Source organism: Octopus sinensis, linkage group LG14 (assembly GCF_006345805.1).
Source record: "Octopus sinensis linkage group LG14, ASM634580v1, whole genome shotgun sequence".
Classification (NCBI taxonomy): Eukaryota; Metazoa; Mollusca; class Cephalopoda; order Octopoda; family Octopodidae; genus Octopus; species Octopus sinensis.
Genome location: NC_043010.1, coordinates 59,904,524 through 59,921,038, shown reverse-complemented (window position 1 = coordinate 59,921,038; position 16,515 = coordinate 59,904,524). Strand labels below are relative to the sequence as shown.

Here is a 16,515-nt window from a genome sequence, read left to right as displayed (position 1 = left end):
TCTCTCTCTCTCTCTCTCTCTCTTACCAGCAAACACGTAGCTGCCATCACTCTCTCCTCTCAATCTGTTCATTCTGTTTTTCCCATCATGCTCTCTCTTCTTCCACTCTGGTTCTCCTGGTATCAGTCTCTCTTATTCGATCTCTTGTTCACCTTTCCTGGAATTAACATAGATATCATAAAGTAGTGAAGACTCTGTTGTCCTGTGAGGCACAAGGCAACTTCACTGATGCTGGTGCCAGGATAAAATGCATTAAATACATTCTATAAAGTGATTAGCAAATGAATGGAGACAGCATTGGATTGAGAAGGTACCATAGTCTTGTCAAGGACAGGTAAACTTTCTCTAGTGCTGGTGCCACAAAAACATATATGCCCAGTATACTCTGGGAAATGGGTCATGTTAGGAAGAGCATTCAGTCAAAGACAGAAAGTACAAGCAAGATGTGGTCCTCTGGCCTGTTTAGAAGGGCAGCAACTTTAAATAAGCACCAACTTGGACCATAACAACCCATCCAACCCATGACAGCATGGAAAGCAGATATAAAATGGTGCAGATGGTTTATGCTTATATATCTTACTGAAAGTGGTAAACACTGATAATAAACTAGTGTTTGTGAATGAAATTCTCTCACCGTTGGAAATGCAATTAAACCAAGGGTCAACCAACTGGGAACCTGTCCTCCCCTGCCACAATGCTATTGTTTGTAAATTGTGATATAAAATAAATAAAAATAAAAAATCCTTATATGCAACAGGAGCAGTATTGAATTAAAAATTGTATCTGTGTATCATACTTAATGCAGAAACAGTGATGGTTATTTTATTCTAATACTGCCCCTGTGGTATATAATGAATTTTCATTCAGCCAGGCAACCAATCACAACACCAGTGATTGCTTTCAATTGCTGTTTTCCTATTTCAGTAGAGACATATTTTGACTTAACACACAGCTAGTAGTGGGTTCAAGCTACCAGCAAAGCCCAATCGAGCAGAAATCTATACCTAAACACTTTCACTCTTGGACAGTTTTCATTTGCTGCTGACATAGTTTTGTGGCTTGAAACACAAAGCATTCATAAGCGATGACTACCACACTTAATTTGCCTTTCCTAGTGTCTCTGCATTAATTATGATACACAAATGGCTAAATAAAAATGCATTATTGAGTTTAACATGTTGTTCTTCATACAACAGCCCATATTATATGTTGAGTATTTTAAAGAAAGGGAAAATATGAAACTCAAACAAAAATTAAATGTTCAACTTTTATTTTACAAAATTAGTATTTCTAAGTGGAAAGATCAGCATTTCTTCTCTGAAGTGTATATAAACAATTGCTGAGAAGATTCATGGAGGTGAATTTAATGCTCTGCTATTTAGACAAGGTACTACTTTCCTGAAAGTGCAATGGCAACGGGTTAGATAGGAATTGAGATAGAGAGTGGTCCTAAACTATTGAATACAATAATGTACTATTATAGTTTATAATAAATTAGGTAACATCATTATTTAATAAGGCAGACTGATATAAACAGAATTTTGCGTCTTATATTCGGTCACAACACTGTACATATCAAAACATCTAGGCAAATATTTCACAAGTTCAGGCTAACTGAATAATTCATTAAATAAAAACCCAGATTTTGAAGAGAGTAATTATTCTTTCTATATTCTAAGCAAAGCTTATCTTGTTCATGAGGTATGACATGATTGCCCAAGATATTAATATGATACTATATATTAGGACACAGCTCCAAAGCAGACAGGAATGATGGTTATATAAGCAATTGATAGAGTATAGAAGCTGTAAGAACATAGAAAATGATGCTATATCGTGTTTACTATTTTTAGATTATTATTTCATATAATAGAAACTGCTGTAAAAGGTGGATGTCAAATGCCAGCTTCCATCACCGATTTAATACTTTGAGAGAGCAAAAGTATGGGTAAAGTTTGAGAGAAAATCCATTGGTGCCCTCAAGCATTTTGAAGTTATTCAACATGGCTGTTTTCCAATAATTCCAGCAGCTGGTGCCAATGCTACCATTTCATTGCTTCAACTTGGACAACGATACTTTAACTGAGAGAAGCCATAATGGACAGTTCCGTACCTGTTGCCAGCTTAATGGTAATGGCTTCACGGTAAATGCTATGGCAAGGACATTAAATTATATCACACCTAGAATTCTTCCAATGTTAATAAATCATTAGAATTTATTAATTCATTTATAGAATATGAGGGGGTCTTAGTTCACTGGTGACCTAAACGAACAGGGATGCAGTGTAAATGCTGTAATTGGTCATCCATTAGGTTCCAAGTTCACAGTTGAGGCTGGAGCTAGGGATCTGTAATAGGCTCCCATTTTAGCAGGTATTTATTAGGGGATAAAGGACAACAAAAACCAAGGCAGGACAAGTATCTCAAGTCATTTAGAATATTTAATTAGAGTAAAGATGAATTTGAAGCAATTAATTAATTAGTTAATTAATTAATTAATGTCTTACAGCTGTTTCTGGGATATCCCAAGTGACAGGTTAGCATGTTCATACACTGAGTATTCTGTCATCAGAGATAAGGTGAGTATGAAAGTTCAAGACAGAATTCACAGTTTATAAAAGAATAGAATAGCAGATAGAAGAATAAAGAGTAAAACGGTTGATAGAAGACTAGAGAGAGGAGAATAAAGTTCACAGTTCATTTTCTTCGAGAGGGTATGGAGGTCGGTCCATACTTCGGTGAAGGTTATAGGTCCTTAAGTGTAAATCCAAGCAGTATTTTGGCAGCATTCATGTTGAAGGAATAGATTAAGTGGTTAGCTGGTATGAGAATGGTCAACGTGGGGGGTAGACGGAGTGAGAGAGACAGACATCATGATAGGCAGATATGGGCTGTGAGTGAGTAAATAGAAGAGAGAGGAGAAAGGAATGGGATGTGGGGGGGGGAGGAGAGAATGAATGAGGGCAAAGGTAAAATCAAAATCAAACAAAAAAATAAAGATAAGATGCCAGTATTATTCTTTGTTAGGGTCAGTTCAGGGTGAGATGTCGGGCATTAAGGTTTTGGTGAAGTGGAGGAGGAAGGCATTTATGGCTATTAATTAAATAAACGAATTGTAGGTTCAGTGTGGTCAGGAAAAAATATTCAGTGGTCAGTAAGGATGGCTAAAAAATAACTATAAAAATAGATGCCTTACTTTAGGGGGTTTATATAGGATTAAATGGATAAAAGATAAAGAATTAAAAATTAAAAAAAGATTATTACAGCTAGCCAGCTTCTTTTGCTGATTGTTGAAAGAGAAAAAAATGTACAGATATTGTAACAAGCATGGAAGTATATAGGCAAGTGTTATGTGTGTTTATTTTGCTTGCATTTGGACCTATGGAAGAATCTAAGGGCACGATAGAACCCATGCTTACAAACTGAGACATTTGTGCAAAATATGTGTGGCTTTTGTATTCATTCATTCGGTGCTCATTGTGCCTTGTGGGACTTGAGGCGGCAACAAGAACATTCCACCTTCTAACATTGAAAGCATCCTTGAGAGCTTGTTCCACTGTTAAGCCTCTGCTTTTAAGACTTTTGTTATTGTCCTCTGCCATGTTTCCTTTTTTTGGGCCATGTCTTATTTTACATCATGGAACCCATTGCAATCCTCACAATTGGTCGATGCAAAGAACAACAGAAGAATATGACTCTTTTGTATGGCATAAAAATTCTTAACTAAAACTTTTTGTATTTGAAACAATTTCTTTCTTTCTCTCTCTCTCTCTCTCTCTCTCTCTCTCTCTCTCTCTCTCTCTCTCTCTCTCTCTCTCTCTCTCTCTCTCTCATTCAATTATTTGTTCTCCCCATTCAATTCATCTTCATAATATCAACTCAGTGGTATGTATTGGGTCATACCATAAATAATGCAGTTTTTTCAATTGCATGAACTAAAAGTTGGAGGGGCACAGCATAAACTACCTCCATCAAGTTGCTATAAAGGCAGGTAGTAATTTTACCTTGTCCTTATTCTTAGTGCAAGTTTTGAAGAGTGCAGTTCGATTTTAACAGTTATTTTTTTCAAAACTATAATGGAAGTGACAAATGAGAATATTTGGCATATTTTGCTTTGTGAGTTCAATAAAGGCAACAACACAACAGGACGTGCAAGGAACATTAATGCAGAATATGGGGATTGGACAATAAGCATAAACCAGTGTCAACGGTGGTTCCAGAAATTCCCAGGCAGAAGCTACAGCCTAGAGGATGAGCCTCATCCTAGAAGATCTGTAGAGCTCAATGAGGTTGTCCTGCAAACCCTGGTGGAACAAAATCCCATCGTAACTGTTGAGGAACTAGCAGAGAAGCTTAGATTTAGTCATTCAACCATTCATTGACACCTATGTGTCATTGGAAAAGTCAGCAAATTGGATCAATGATTTCCTCACAAACTTTCCAAGTCTAATTGCATGCAAAGAGTGAATGTGTGCTCTTGTTTTCTGTCACATCTCACAAATTAACCTTTTTTGGATCAAATAGTGATTAGTGACAAGAAATGGGTTCTCTATAAAAATGTCAAGTGCCAAAGACAGTGGGTAGGAAAAGAGGAAATACTGGCACCTTAGGCTAAAGAAGGTCTTTACCCATGTAAGGTGTTATCTGTTTGGTGGGATATGAAAGGTTTAATCCACTTTGAACTTTTAAACCCAAACCAAATGATAACAAAGGAGATCTGCTGCGAGCAGCTTGAGTGGCTTAAGTGAGTGCTAGAAGAAAAATGACTGTCTCTGGTTTTGAGAAGAAAGGTGTTCTTCCATCAGGATAATCCTCGGCCACCTACAACGAGAATGACATTCCAAGGGCTGGATCTTTTTAAATGGGAAATGATGTCCCACCCACCATATTCGCTGGATATTGTCCCATCTGATTATCATTTATTCCACAATCTTCAAAATCATTTGGACAGAAAGAAAATGAATTCTGTAGACAAGGTCAGAACAGTACTGGAGGAATGTTTTCCGCAACGGACAAGTGAATCGTGGAAGAGGGGTCTTGCAAGTCTAGCAGATAGATGGAAGAGCATTGTAGAAAAAGGAGGAGAGTATATTTTAGATTAAAAAAGAACTTTGTTTCTCTTAATTTTGAAAAATAAAAGAAGTTTTTTAAAAAAAAACCACATTATTTATGAGGTGTGGTCAAGAAACTCACTTTGGGACCCTGTGGTTTTAGGTTCAGTCCCACTGTGCAGCATATTATGCAAGTGTTTTCTTACTGTAGCCCCAAACCAGCCAATACATAGTGAGTGGATTTGGAGAAGCCTATCGTGTGTGTGTGTGTGTGTCCGTCCCTTGTCTCACTACTTGACAATGAGTGTTGGTTTGTTTGACCAAACCCTTCAAGACACTACCCCAGCATGGCTGCAATCCAATGACAGAACCAAGTAACAGATAAGATATACTCACGCATGCACATGCAAGCACACACACACACACATCTAATTATTATCTCACTAATTTATGAGGAGCAATAAGGCCTACAAAAAACCTTTGCCTCTGCTTGTGAATTGTCATAAGTCATAATCTTAAATTAATTTAGATGTTCAGTGGCCAATTAATTATAGTAATGAGATAGTGGTAAAAAGACACTAACGAATTCTGTAAAAAGCATCATTTAATCCATTTAGGTCTCCCACTTGCTTCATTTCGTGTGGTTGGACAATGCTTGCCTTAATTAATCGAGCTGGATGTTAAATGCCTCAATACACGTAGGTAGATATTACTTGGCTCAGAGTCAGTTTAGCTGGGTGTCTCTGGCCACTACCAATCTAACTGAACATTATTTGCCTCAATCGGTCAGGCTGGACAATACTTCTCTTGCCTCAATCAGTTTCACCAGAGAATTCGTTCCATTTTCAATGTCAAATGTTAAACCAAGTGTTCAGCCTTAACAATTCATCTGTGCATTTCTAACTCCATAGAGAGAGTCAACTAATTTATCTTAATGTTGATTAATGAAGTTATTTCCATGGAAGAAAATTAAAGTTTGGAAGCCAAAAGAGCTCAAAGAGTGCAAATATTGTGGATCTCGGCAGGTAAAGAGCAAGTAACAAATAGAAGTGCTTGTGGTGCCTTTCCACAATTTTTGGTTGAACTGAATAATTAAAATCTCACCCATCGATGTCTTCATATTCCAAAGATAGAATGCTATAAGCAGGATATATATCCAGAGACATAATAATGAAAATGAATTCAAAGGCCCATTCTCTGGAAATGCCATTTGGGGCAGAGTAAGAGCTTACCTATTGCACCATGACAGAACTGGCAGCATTGTTAGAGCGTCTAACGAGATTCCTTGCATTTGGTTAGAAGTGTTTTTATATTCTGAGTCCAACTGCAGTTGACTTTGCCTTTCATTATTCCTGGGGTCAATGAAATACAGAATCAATAAGGTAGGGGCTGTCCATTTAATCAACTAAACTCTTGCTGCTCTAAAATTTCATCCTCTGTCTCTTTGTAGAAACTAATCTTATATGACTTCCAGAGAAGTTGTATAAACTTTTAGCTAAAGATATTGGTTTCAAACTTTGGCACAAAGACAGCAATTTCAGGGGAGGAGTAAGTTGATTGTATCGACCCCAATACATGACGGGTATTTAGTTTAATGACCCCAGAAAGATGAAAGGCATAGTTGACCTTGGTAGAATTTGAACTCAGAACCTAGATCTTTAGCTAGAGATATTGAGTGTAGCTAATATAACATAAAATAATGGCAGTGTTCTGCAGGATCATTAGCATGCTGGGCAATGCATAGCAGCTTTTCATCCATCTTTAGGTTCTGAGTTCAAATTCCACTGAGGCCGACTTTGACTTTCATCCTTTTGGGGTCAATAAAATAAGTACCAGTTGAACTCTGGGGTCAATGTAATCAAATTCACCTTCTCCAAAATTGCTGGCCTTGTGCCAAAATTTGAAACTAATATTAATAACATCTAGTGTAGTTATATAATGTTTAGTTACAGATACAACACAACAGTAAACATTTCTAAACTCTGAATATTTGCAAGATCAGGAATCAAACACTGATTTAGTTTGGAGTTTTGAGCCTCAAACATAATGGAAGCAATGATCAACAGATCTGAAAAGCAACCACAAAACCCCAAATTGTAAGACATTAATTGTTGAATCAACATATCAAATATTGTTTGCTTAATACATGCCTGAATCTGAACACATGCAACTAGTTCAGACCCAGCAGTATGAAGGATATTACTGACAGAGAAGGAGCTGCAATTTGAAGCAGAAACTAAGTTGTTGACTTGGTACTTTGCAACTGAAATTGTAACCTCATCATCCTCTCAACTCATTTTAACAATGAGACTAAGTGCTTGCCACTTGGAGAGAGTTTTCAGTATTGTAGCCTTGTCTCTCAGTACTATAGTGTTGTCTGTCAGTATTATAGTTTTATCTATATCACTACTAGACTGTTGTCTTACAATATTCTCTGTTAGTAAGGCTGCAAGCTGGTAGAAATGTGAGCACCCCAGGCGAAAAACTTTGCGGTATTTCATCTGTCTTTACGTTCTGAGTTCAAATTCTGCTGAAGTTGACTTTGCCTTTCATCCTTTTGGAGTCGATAAATTAAGCACCAGTTACTTAATGGGGTTGATCTAATCGACTGGCGCCCTCCCCAAACATTTCGGGTCTTGTGCCTAGAGTAGAGAAGAATATTGTCTGCCAGTATAATAGTATTGTCTGTCAGTACTATAGTGTCTGTCAGTATTATAATGTTATTTGTCAATACTATAGTGCTATCTATCAGTACTGTAGTGTATCGTACCATAGTGTTGTCTGTCATTATTATAGTGTTGTTTGTCAGCACTATATCATTGTTCATCAGTACCATAGTCTGTCAGTACTATAGTATTGACTATCAGTTTTATAATGTTGTCTTTCACTGCCCTAGTATTGACTATCAGTACTATAGTGCTGTCTGTCATCATCATCATCATCATTTAACGTCCATTGTCCATTCTGGCTTGGGTTGGATGGTTTGACCAGGGCTGACAAGCTGGAAGACTGTATCAGACTCCAATCTGATTTGGCATGGCTTTCTCTGGCTGGATGCCCTTCCTAATGCCAACCACTCCAAGAGTGTAATGGGTGCATTTATGTGCCATTTGCATGACACCAGTATCTGCCATGACTGCAATTTTGCTCGGCTTGAAGGGTCTTCCCAAGCACGACATAATGCAAAATGTGTTGGCCATTGCCTCCATGAGGCCCAACACTCAAAAGGAACTCAAACACTTTGCCCCTATGAGGCCTAACGCTCATTGTCTGTCAGTACTACAATACTGTCTGTCAGCACATAGTGTTGTCTGTCAGCACTATAGGGCTGTCTGTCAGCACTATAGGGCTGTCTGTCAGCACTATAGTGTTGTCTGTTAGCACTATAGGGTTGTCTGTTAGCACTATAGTGTTGTCTGTTAGCACTATAGTGTTGTCTGTCAGCAATATAGGGTTGTCTGTCAGCACTATAGTGTTGTCTGTCAGCACTATAGTGTTGTCTGTCAGCACTATAGGGCTGTCTGTCAGCACTATAGGGCTGTCTGTCAGCACTATAGTGTTGTCTGTTAGCACTATAGGGTTGTCTGTTAGCACTATAGTGTTGTCTGTTAGCACTATAGTGTTGTCTGTCAGCAATATAGGGTTGTCTGTCAGCACTATAGTGTTGTCTGTCAGCACTATAGTGTTGTCTGTCAGCACTATAGTGTTGTCTGTCAGCACTATAGGGCTGTCTGTCAGCACCATAGGGCTGTCAGCACTATAGTGTTGTCTGTCAGCACCATAGGGCTGTCAGCTCTATAGTGTTGTCTGTCAGCACTATAGGGCTGTCTGTCAGCGCTATAGGGCTGTCTGTCAGCACTATAGGGCTGTCTGTCAGCACTATAGTGTTGTCTGTTAGCACTATAGGGTTGTCTGTTAGCACTATAGTGTTGTCTGTTAGCACTATAGTGTTGTCTGTCAGCAATATAGGGTTGTCTGTCAGCACTATAGTGTTGTCTGTCAGCACTATAGTGTTGTCTGTCAGCACTATAGGGCTGTCTGTCAGCACTATAGGGCTGTCTGTCAGCAATATAGGGCTGTCTGTCAGCAATATAGGGTTGTCTGTCAGCACTATAGTGTTGTCTGTCAGCACTATAGTGTTGTCTGTCAGCACTATAGGGCTGTCTGTCAGCACTATAGGGCTGTCTGTCAGCACTATAGGGCTGTCTGTCAGCACTATAGTGTTGTCTGTTAGCACTATAGGGCTGTCTGTCAGCACTATAGTGTTGTCTGTCAGCACTATAGGGCTGTCTGTCAGCACTATAGTGTTGTCTGTCAGCACTATAGTGTTGTCTGTCAGCACTATAGTGTTGTCTGTCAGCACTATAGGGTTGTCTGTCAGCACTATAGTGTTGTCTGTCAGCACTATAGGGCTGTCTGTCAGCACTATAGTGTTGTCTGTCAGCACTATAGTGTTGTCTGTCAGCACTATAGTGTTGTCTGTCAGCACTATAGGGTTGTCTGTCAGCACTATAGTGTTGTCTGTCAGCACTATAGGGCTGTCTGTCAGCACTATAGTGTTGTCTGTCAGCACTATAGTGTTGTCTGTCAGCACTATAGTGTTGTCTGTCAGCACTATAGTGTTGTCTGTCAGCACTATAGGGTTGTCTGTCAGCACTATAGGGTTATCTGTCAGCACTATAGGGTTGTCTGTCAGCACTATAGTGTTGTCTGTCAGCACTATAGTGTTGTCTGTAAGCACTATAGGGCTGTCTGTCAGCACTATAGTGTTGTCTGTCAGCACTATAGTGTGTGTTTATCAGTACCATAGCGTGTGTTGTCAGTGATGTACAACCCTCATAACTTAATGTTTCCAGTCGTGTGCTTTTGTCTCTATTATCTGATTCTTGAAGATCATCCAAACTACTTAGAAAGAGCCAAAGTGACACACATTAAATGACAGGTAAAAGTCTCCACCAGTCTCATCATTTTGGGAAAATCTCTACAGATATTTAATTCTTCCAAAACACCTGTACTTCAACACACACACACACACACACACACACAGAGGAAAGACCTTCATTCTGAGTTAGAGAAGTAAACATTTGTCTTCTCGTGTGATAGCAACCGATCCCTGGAGAAACTAGTTCAGACTCTCCTCCCAAGACCAGTCCGCATTTGATTGTTCGTTCAAATCTAGAATTATTTTGTCGCTCCCCCACCCCCCACCCCCATTCACCTTAAACTGATGAAGAAAGCATGTTCTCCGGAAAGTACCTGCTGTAGCTGCTGCTGCTGCTGCTCACAACACTTAACAGGTAGGTCAAGCTGAAAACATTGAACAACTGCAACCTTGTGGAGCAGAACAAAAAGGATGTGTAATTGAAATAATAAAGGGGGGGGGGAACAAAGAAGCTGGCAGCTAATTAGAAATTAAATTAAAGTTGGAGAGCCTGGGTGGGTAGAAGGAAAACACCAACGTTCTATTTTTATACACTGAATATCTGAAGGTTGGATGCTTTTAGGGAAGAAAATAATCTCAGAAAAAAGTACGACTGATATATAACACACACACACACACACTCTTTAATATTAAGGCTATGTTTCTGTATATGTCCTTGCATAAATATCTACTTAAAATTGCATAAACCTTTGTGTGTGTGTGTGTGTGTGTGTTTATGTTGTGTGCAGGTGTGAATGTTTGTATGCATTTACACGTGTATCTATATACAAGCATCATGAAAACAACATAGCCGATGCTTATTTCTCGTATGTGTTAAAGAAATATTCATACATTCTACATAAACAGATCTGAAAAGTTATGTATATATGTTCCTCTGCTCTGTGTGTGTGTGTGTGTGTGTGTGTGTGTGTGTGTGCATGTAGGAAGGAACTTCTGCATGCATGTGTATTTTTGAACATAAGTTGGTTTGTGCATAGGTGAATGTTTGTGTGTATATGTGTCTATATGCATGCATTATTTCAGTACACACACACACGAACATATATACACATACATAAATATGGCTTTACATACATGCACACACGTAAAGAGGCATATTTATGTATACATGTGTGTGGTGTAGGTATATACGCAGTGTTTCTATAGGAATAAGAAATCTGCCTGCTTCAATTGAAATGAAATAACAAAGAATAAATTGAGGTAAGTTGTATGGGAGTGAATATCTGCTCATCTCCATTGTAGAGTGTAAATTGAAGCAGCTTAACGGTGGTGGTCGGGGAGGGAAGGGAGTTGGTGCTGTGGTGCTGGTGGGGGAGGGGGGAAGGGATGGTAGTGCAAAGAGGAAGTGATAGGTGGAAGCAGCAGAGATCTGCTAAGGGCATTAACCACGTTATTATTGGTAGAATATGCAGAAGGCTGGCATGACCGTCTGGCCGGCAGAGCAGGGTCATTGATCTAACTAATAACAATAAAGAAATGACTTTAAAATGGGATAAGGTTGGTTTTCTTTTCTCCCCTATTCCTACAAAATTGCTGGCTCTCCCTGCCCCGCCGAGGAATTAAAGGCCAGCAACTAACACAAGAAACAATTCTTTGTGTACAGTTTCTCACTTGTATAAGGCCTGAGGCTAACCATTAGAAGGAGACATTACAGCTGATCAATAAACCTTCCAAGCAAGAAATAGAAGAGGAAAATGTCTAAAAATATCCAACAGAGTTATTTTCCTGCTGGTGCAGTATTACTGATATATTAGATAGATGGTCCCAGCAATAGCACAGCTTTTTTCATTAACAACATCTTCCAACTTGTTTAACCTGATAAAAGAACAAATTCTTCAACACAAAATAAATCTAATTTATTATCAATATATTTTTCGCAGAATATATGAAATTTTCCAAGGAATATGGGGAAATTATTTACTACTAGATATGTTTGGCGAAATTCTTCAGAATCTTACAGCTTTCTATCTTAACTAATAAATCTAATTCTCTGGCTGGTTTTCTTATTTGTTTATTTTTTTTTTTTTCTTTTCTTAGATTTTTCAGCTAGTCTGATTTAGGTGTCAGAAATAGCAGGAACATACTCACCTTTATTGTGTAAATTCCCAGTATTCTCCAGTATTATTAATACTCCAGTATGACTGCTGCTGTGGTGTGACATGTTGATGGATTAGTGAAGTGAATAAGTCATTGGGAATCTGTAGTTCTTTCTTCTCTCACTATTCTGTCTATGTGTGATGTTTAGTAAACGGGAAGGTGGGTGTGGAGGAGATGGATGATACTTTCTCCACCTTCAGTTAGATTGGTTGAGATGTGTTTCCCTGTGAGAGATGAAGGAGACGACCCAACAACAGCACCAAACAATAAAACAAGTTAAGGCCAGTGTTTCAAATGAGCAGTTTTCAATTTTTTCCCAAAATCTACACTTCTCAAAGACAGCAACACATTATAGATATTACAGTTAAGCAAATTTGGTCAGACCAGGTAAAATATATAAATAGAATTTATCAGTCATATATACCTGATTTTATTGTCAATTAGATTTTCTTTTTGCAAAATTTCTTTCTTTATAGCAAACATTTCATTTTACTTAAATTTTCCAACAGTTAGGCATTTGAAAGGTTGGTAGCTGATAGTTCAGGTTAGGATCATTATTTCATTAGCAGATATAATTTAATTTTCATGAAATTAATATTCACTTACTTGTCCTTACACCTGTGTATAGAATAACAGGTGTTATACAAACAAGGCTCAATAAATGAACCAATTTTTTCCTAAGTAAACTTCTCACTGTTTTCTAAGGGGCCACAGGTATATTCTCAAATTCCTCAAGTCTGGGACAGTATGCATAACAATAAAGATGTTTAGACATGTTGATTGACTACTGTTTAACTATCTTACCTCTATGGATCTTTTGAAACACTTAGAATGGGATTCTGGCGAGAGATTGTTGCTGGGCTTCATCATGTTAACGTTCTAAGATTTAGTATTCCTCTACTTGTTCTAAGATGTAATACTTTAACTGATGCCAACATACCCTGGAAGAATCCATTATCTTTACACACTAATAAATAATGGATACAAAACGAAGCATGTAACTTTCCAAAACTAAATGGAAACAGAAACGACAGGAGGGTCTAAGGCTGTTCTATGCACAGAGATACCCAAAGGGGACAGTTCGAAATTCATTGACAGAATCTTTTAAAATTATATTTTATAATCAGATAATATATATCATAGGCTTCAGTTAATTCTCACCATTTTTATTATCAGTTACATTGTGAGAGAAAGTTAAAGAAATCTTATTTAGTTATAGAAATGACAACTGAGAAATTATGTAAATCCAACATGAAAATATTAAATCATGCTGTCTCAGTGTTCCGATTCATTAAAATTACTTTTTATCACTATTTCACATCATATTTTGAATATTAAACTATCAGTAAACTGATAAAGAAGGGAAATTAGCAAAATGCAATAGTTGAAAATGTTGTTTTTTATTGTGTGTCGTTAAACGATGCCTATGATTGATGGGGAGATAATTAAGAGGCAACTGAATAATTCATTTTCTAAATTAATTAGTTTTTTCACAATAATTTAAAGACACAAGTAATCCACCAAGTGCTAAGGATATTTCCTTAACAGCCAGATTATTCTAATAATATAATAGTTATATCAAGACTTATTTACAGCAATTATTTTCATTTCATATTAATTAGCCTAAGTCGCTCTCCATTTATTCTAATTTTAAATCAGTTCCTATTTTCAGATATTTTAATTTATATTACAACAATGCTGCTTTTATTACAATTTATACAACGATATATTTCATTTTTTTCTTTTATTTTTTCTAGTTTTTTTTTATGGTATTTCATTCAATTTAGTAAATTTGCAAGATTGGTAGAACATAAACAGTTTCAAATCTTTAAAGGGTCAATTTCAATTTTTGTCCTCCGGGGCCAGTCAAGTAGTGGAGTTGATTTCAAATGAGCAAACTTGAGACATTAATGCTATCAGATTAAATAGAATAGATTTTTCCAGTGGTAGAAAACTTCTGTTCCGATTCATGTGACATGTATTATATGCGATATGTATATTATCATGTATAAGTGTTGTATGATATTGTATAATGTGATAATAATGAGATTATTGCATACAGTACTCAGGTGCATGACAACCCATTGAAAATGTTTAAAAGAGGAGGCAGAAAGCTGTCATAGTTCAGAAGAAGATAGCAATAAAAAAAGGCACAGGTAGATGTGTGATACATGGACTAAAACACTAAAAGACAGTCAGTAGTGTTGGAGATGGAGTGTCTGGGTTTTCAAAAGTCAAAATGCCAGCACAGAATTTGGCACCATGTGTCCCCACACTTTTTGAGATCATCAGTAATCTGCCCTGCATGGGGATTTCAGAGAGTGTTGACTAGAGTGAGGCAACTGTTTCAAATGTATGTATTTCTAGAACACTTTACTATCTGGGTCGCTCTTTCTTCTTTAGATTTAAATACTCCTTTTTTAGTCATTTGCTTGATATGGTTGTGCTGTTTTAATATAATCTGTATCCATGTTTGGCATCTCCTCTTCCTTTCCTGACAAGGCAGGCTGTTGCAGTATCCCAGATTGCACTCTTGAGGTTTTTAATGCTACAGATGCTTTGCACGTCAGCCCAGATTGAATTGAAGACTTGCTGAAGCATAGCATTATCTCTAGAATCGTAAAATGCAGGCCATTTTAAATGCTGTACAAGAGGAATTCCAGTCAAAGTAAGCAGTTTGGAGGTGGTAGTGGCTTTACGTTCTACTCATAAGACACTGATTGGCAATGATCAGGGTATGATTAGAGTGACCCAAAGAGTCCTTGATCGTGATGCTGGTAACAGTTTCTGGAGCAGTGATGAAATAGCATAATCCCAAGTGTTGTCACCTCTTGTGGGAAATGACTTCTTGGGACTGGTTTGAATCCAGGACTGAATCTAGGAAATCTCTTGCAATTTCCAGTTGATGGAGAAAGGTTTCCAAAACAATCTCTAAATAGTTGAAATAACCAGTGATGAAAAGATAGGGATCTGTTTTCTTTGATGCAGTTGTGAGGATGTCAGAAAGTTGTGTGTCTTGATAGTAATTTGCTGGGGTGATAAACAACTCCAGTTATCACATGGTATGTTGTAGTGTAGGCTACATGTATTAGCATTCTGGATCCATCCCAGTCCATTTGTTTCTCTCAGAAATACCTTAGTGACACAACCTCTCCACACATCCAGTCAATATTCATTTATCACTCATCTTGCTTATATAAATAATTATTTCATATTTCATTTGCTTTTTTTTGTTGTTGTTTTTTCAAAATATCTAACATAGGCGCAGGAGTGGCTGTGTGGTAAGTAGTTTGCTAACCAACCACATGGTTCCGGGTTCAGTCCCACTGCGTGGCATCTTGGGCAAGTGTCTTCTGCTATAGCCCCGGGGCGACCAATGCCTTGTGAGTGGATTTGGTAGACGGAAACTGAAAGAAGCCTGTCGTATATATATGTGTATGTGTATGTGTTTGTGTGTCTGTATTTGTACCCCTAGCATTGCTTGACAACCGATGCTGGTGTGTTTACGTCCCCGTCACTTAGCGGTTCGGCAAAAGAGACCGATAGAATAAGTACTGGGCTTACAAAGAATAAGTCCTGGGGTCGATTTGTTCGACTAAAGGCGGTGCTCCAGCATGGCCACAGTCAAATGACTGAAACATGTAAAAGAGTAAGAGAGTATATCCACGTATTTAGTGAAGTTTCTATTTCTTTCGCATGATCCATTTAAAGAATATCACACACTTTAGTCTAGATGATTCCTCATAGTGCTTTAATGAAAACTTATTATTTTCCTAGATAAAATAATATCTGAGATGAATAATGGATAAAATTAATGAGTATTTCTGAGTTTAACCCTTTTGTTACTCTATTTCTGTTGAGATGCTCTGTGTTTCTTTCAAAGAATTTAGTAAAATAACTTAGTTGTCATTCAGCTAGTGTTAGGAACATAAATTGCGACTAAGGTTTGGTAGAAGATTTTAATTCAAAATTTATGAAAACAAGACACTTGTACTACAGAGCCAGAACTGGTTTCTGCCATGTTGGTAATGAAAGGGTTAAAGGCATTTTATTTTTTCCCTGTTTATCTCCCTTTGAGTTTCAGTGCCTGAACAGCGAGGGACCCTGAAAAACATACAACAATAACTAACCTCACATTTTTCAGGGTTTTATTTAGAAATAATAAAAATCAAGAACTTAACATAAAAGAAAAATAATCAAGTTTTGGGGTTTGATACCACAACACAGCACCACTAGCATAGCTGGGGGTGGGGCGGGTAGGCAGTCCGTCCTTGGCGGCACTTTTATTGCTATAGGCAATATGTAGCTTTGGGGTGGGGTGGGGGGGCAAACGGAAGGGGCGACCGGGGCAGCAGACACTCTGGCTACGCTGGTGCATAGCACTATGGGCAAATGTGTCTTACTGCAAACTCAGGTTGACAAACA

General features: G+C 37.8%; 2 protein-coding genes across 5 annotated transcripts in view; both read right to left on the bottom strand.

The window, feature by feature from the left end:
• Window positions 1-12,291, bottom strand: part of LOC115219404 (protocadherin beta-15-like) — a 70,265-nt gene extending 57,974 nt beyond the window's left edge. Inside the window, exons 1-2 of one of the 2 annotated variants that reach the window (XM_036509291.1) lie at window positions 12,082-12,291; window positions 27-157 (exon numbers count right to left, since the gene is read on the bottom strand). The gene's annotated coding sequence lies outside the window, so the exon portion shown is untranslated. The remainder of the gene's footprint in view (window positions 1-26; window positions 158-12,081) is intronic. The other variant, XM_036509290.1, reaches the window with a different exon arrangement.
• Window positions 1-16,515, bottom strand: part of LOC115219405 (protocadherin-19-like) — a 273,644-nt gene that overhangs the window by 151,150 nt on the left and 105,979 nt on the right. The gene's annotated exons all lie outside the window — the stretch shown is intronic.